The sequence below is a fragment of the Rhea americana genome, unplaced genomic scaffold (assembly GCF_003343005.1).
Source record: "Rhea americana isolate MKP2758 unplaced genomic scaffold, rheAme1 scaffold_583, whole genome shotgun sequence".
Taxonomy (NCBI): Eukaryota; Metazoa; Chordata; class Aves; order Rheiformes; family Rheidae; genus Rhea; species Rhea americana.
In genome coordinates, this window is record NW_028186738.1 from 66,489 (window position 1) to 71,130 (window position 4,642).

Sequence of the window (4,642 nt, forward strand, 5' to 3'; positions counted from 1 at the left end):
ATCAGAGCAGCTCTGTTGCAGGATGACAGCTGTGGCCAAGGCCGTGAAATCAGAGCTGGGAAACGAAAGCACCGGAAAGGGGAGGGAGACAAGGTAAGGGACGGGAAGGAAGAGAAGGGAAGGGACAGAGCAACCCGCAGAGCAGGGGCAAAGGCGAACTGAACCACCGCAGCAGGGGCAGAGGAAGGGGAGAGGACGCTGGCGCTGCCACCAGGCCATGGCGGAGTGAGGGGCTCAGCTCTAAGTGGAAATACCCCAGACAGTGCCAAACCTGACTGCTGGGAGCACTGGGGATGGGTGAATGCCATCCACACCCATCCATGGGTGCCAGTTCCTTCTGCGGGCTGCCGGGCTCTGCTGGTGCTGGCATTTCTCTTGCTGGACGTGTGCGCAACAGCCCAGGTGCTGGCTACTGACCACTCTGCGCCTGGTCCTCATCATGCGATGCTTCACCTGTGTGTGTCACCAGCAAGACCCAGCTTTCACATGTGTGGATCCTTTACTACTGATGAGAAAAGACTTAGTTTCTCCTTGCCGACTCCTAGCTGAAGGCGGCTCATTGCACAGGAGAGGTGGCCGCCTAAAAGTGTCTTCATGCTGTCCTTGCACCTGGTGTGGCCCAGAGCAGGCCCAYGGTGGCTAATACTATGGCAATGGCTGCCATCAGTTGTCACATTATGCTCTGCCAGATGCCAAGTCAGAGCCTCCTGCATCCCCTCCCCCCCCCCGCCCGTGCAATCTCGACAGGTTGCACCGGCTGGAGACTTGCTTGTGTGTGAGCATGAGGACACCCATGACCTTCATCAAGTGGACACCCATGACCGAGTGCTTAAGGGTGGTCTAGACCAAACATGAAGCCAGGGATGGCATCACATCTTAAGCCGTCTTCCTCTAGGCCTGTCCCAAATACCGTGGGAGCGAGGGCTCCTGGCTGGTCCTGCCTAAACTTCAGCTCTGTGGAAGRTGCACCCAAGTTGCATGTGCCTGCTCTGGGCCCCACCGTGTCCCCACTGCGGGGGCAGGCAGTGGGGCTTTGCAAGCCCCTTGCCCCACAGAGCCAGGCTGTTTTAGCATCAGCAAAGGCAGATGTTGTCCCGTGATGGGGGCAGAGCTGCAAAAAAGAAAGGCCGAGGCCTCGCCAGCATCTGGCCGAGGTGCAGGAGCTGGAGACGAACATCCTCCCCCAGCGCAGATGTCCAGGCTTGAAGCACTTCCTCTGCTCCCTACCCCCGGGGGACATGACTCAGCCGTTGCCTCCTCGCRCAGAGCCTGCTCACAGCTCTGTGCTTTGCTGCAGCCTCTGCCTTGAGTCAAACAGAAATCCTAAATTACTCCCTTGTGGATCTCCCCAGCCCGTGGCAGCTCTTAGGAAGGGTGGGCACGGAGCCATCCGTCCCTGCGGGGCGTCAGGGCAGAGTTAGTGCTTCGGGAAACCCMAAGTGGAAAAAATTWAAAAAATTTAAAAAATTAAAATAAAATAAAATAAATAAAGCAGCCAGAATTACCCTCCCACAGTGCATGTGGCCGCAGTCCAGGTCTCCCTCTCCTCGCTGAGCTCGCAGGGCCGGGAACCACCYGGGCTTCAGTGCGGAGGAGCCCGAGCAGCCCCTTGGGTGCGAGGGAAGGCACGGCGGAGCCCGCGGCAATGCTGGCCCCGCGGCGTGCCGCAGCCAGCCTCCGCGTTGCTTTCCAGCCCCTCGTCCGCCGTGCCAGGCCGCCCGTGCACGGCTGTGCCGCCCCCCCCCCCTTTGTGCTGGCGATGGGGCGATGGGGCAATGGGGACCGGGGCAGGAGGGCGGGGTGGGGGGCTGCAGGCTCTCATGTCACCTCCATCGCTGCCGAAACCCAGCAGCAGGCAAGCTCGTGGCGGGGGGCAGAGCCACCCAGCCGGGCTGGGCCAAGAGGGGGCTTGGACCACCTCCCCCTGGCCTCACGATGCAGCGCTGAGCCCCGGCGGAGATGGAACCTGCTTGAAAACTCTCCTCCCCCCACCCCCCGGCCAAAACAGAGAGAGGAGCCGGAGGAATCCCGAGGGAGAGGAGAGGGGACGGGGCAGGSTGGGCGCCAGCAGGGGAGAGCGGCCAGGCGGGCAGGAGAGGAGGAGGAGGAGGAGGAGGCGGCAGACAAGGCTGCTTTGTGCAGGAAGCACCCGTGGGGCTGCAGCAGGGGAAGAGGCTTCTGGGCCTGCTGGGTGCCAGACGGCGGCGAGGGGGTGCCAGGGGTCTGGGCTGGCTCCCTCTAACTGCGGTGCAGCCCAATGCTGGAGGAGCGTAARCCCAAGCAGGCATCAGCCTTCGCTGGCAAAGTCCAGACACTTCCCGGTCCCCGCAGCAGCCCTCCCCCGGGAAGCCCGGGAGGTCTCTGCTCGCCTTGTGCTGAGGTCTCTCAAGTCCATTTTGGCTCAAAGCTTTGACATTTGGGCATTTGTCCCCATGCACTAACCGAGCATCRACCGCAAATTTAAAAATCCCTCCAGTGCCCTAGACCCTCCCGATACTTTGGTGGGCCTCTGAGGACGTCTCCAGTAAGCCCTCAGGCAGGCTTTCCTTCATGCCCACGCCGAGCACCCCATGCCTGGCAGAGAGGCGCAGAGCCCTGTCGTGCCCCCCCACCGGATACCCCAATGGAGAGAAGGAAAATCCCTCGGAGGGGCTCGGGAAGCACACGGGGGGGGGGGGGGTGAACACCTCTGCCTGGCCCATAGCACCTGCTGCCAGGGCCTGGGAGCAGCATCTCCCACTGAGACCTGGCAGGTGAAGGAGAGCTCAAGGTCGGGCTCTCCTCAGAGTCTGGGCTGCTCCCAGCTCCAACAGTGCCGTGGCCAGCAAGACCACAGCTGGTGGTTTGGCTGCAGGAGCTGCAGCCCAGGCAGAGCCTCATTTACAGGTGTCTGAGTCCCCAGACACCTTCTGCCCTCCCAGCCACAGCTTGGTGGAGATGCGCCTTCGCCATCAGCCCTGGGGTTCCTATTTGCCTCTGTCCCAAAGCTGAGCTTTGACCATCTCCACTTAACCAGCAGGGACAAGAGCAGTGCCCTGTTCACCAGCTGCTCCGAGCTGAGCCACCAGACTGCCGGATGCCAGCGCCGGCCTCGGTGGTTGCTGCCTTCCCACACTGGCTTCAGAGCTGGTTTATTCTCCTTCATCCCAGCTCCTTCTCTGCAGCAGCTCCAGCTCAGTGCACTGGTCACTGCCCCATCTCCTCTCCCACAAGGTCCCATCCTGCAGCAGCCAGGCTGCTGGGCAGCCAGCACAGACAGCTGGGCACACCTGGGTCCCCTCTGGCAAGGCTCAGCTCTACTTTAAGAGCAGTTTATCACAGCTGTTTTTTTTTTCCATTTTAGCAGGGTAACGGAGGCTCTTTGAGCTGAGCTGTAAGAGGAGCCAGTRAGACTGTAGCTAGGTAGGCAACAGGCACCCTGGTACACCATGGTCCCAGTGCCATCAGCGTGACCAGGGCCTCATGCTCTTCAATTAGCAACTTGTCATTGACAAGGTAATTAAATATGCTACCTAACATTTTTATAGGATTGAGATCAAACTAGGGCAATAATGAGGTCTCTGCCCTTGTTTAAAATTATCATGGCAATCTCATCCCTCCACACCCATGGGGACCAGTTCCAGAAACCTGAGCGGAGCGATTAGCGGCCAGCCAGCAGCCCTGGGCCCGGCCTCGCTCGCACGCATGACAGCTCTTCCCTCCCCCTGCGGGAACGGGGATGGCCTAACTCCCAAAGGGGCCCAAGGAAAAAGCAGTGATGGAGGGTTTGGGGCTGCAGGCACAGCTGAGTTTAATCCTGCTCACATCTGAGCAGGGCCCAGCTCCAGTCTCCTCCAAACACCATTAAGCTGTTTGGATGAGAGGTAGGTTGGGGGGCTTTGGGATCCCTCCCCAGCTCACTTGTTCCCCAAATGATCTCATCTCCCTGGCTCTCTTCTCCTCCTCCTCCACCACCCTACTGGGATGCTCTGCTCCTGCTCCAGCTGGAAGGGGAGCACAGGCTGCCCTGGCCATGGCACCRCCAGGGCAGGCAGGATGGAGAGGGGAATCTCACACAGCCCAGAGCACTGTTAGAGATCAGGRTACTTCAGTACTGAACAGCTGCTGGAACATGCACTTGACCCCACCGGTGAGGAACTCAGCTGGGATGTGGTCCTCTTTGCACAAAGGACACGGCCTTGCTGCTCCCTGTCCCACATACAGAAGCAGTCACAAGAAAAAGCTCTTCCCCTACTAACAACCCTGAGACAGTAACATGGGGAAATGCATTTGCACTTCTGAAGAGCTATCTGGAAAGAAAAAGCAGAACCAAAAACCTCCAGGCCAAGACAACAGCAGGTGGTCACAGCTCAGCAGGTTTCCTGCTGGGTCACCCTCCAAACATGCCCAGGTCCAACTCAGAGGGAGCCAGTGGGTGCATCTGTTGTCCTAGGTGCCTTGCCATGCAGGGCAGGACCAGGGACAAATGTCTTGGACCAGGATGGACACAGGGTGTCACAAAGCTGCCTCACTGCTACACATACTTCAGCCCAGAGCAGGTCCCTATGGCTTAGCACCACAGGTCTCCAATCCAGGCTTGTCTCTACACCAAGAAAGAGCAGAAAAATGATACAGAAGCAGAGAAAGGTCAAGACCACAGCCA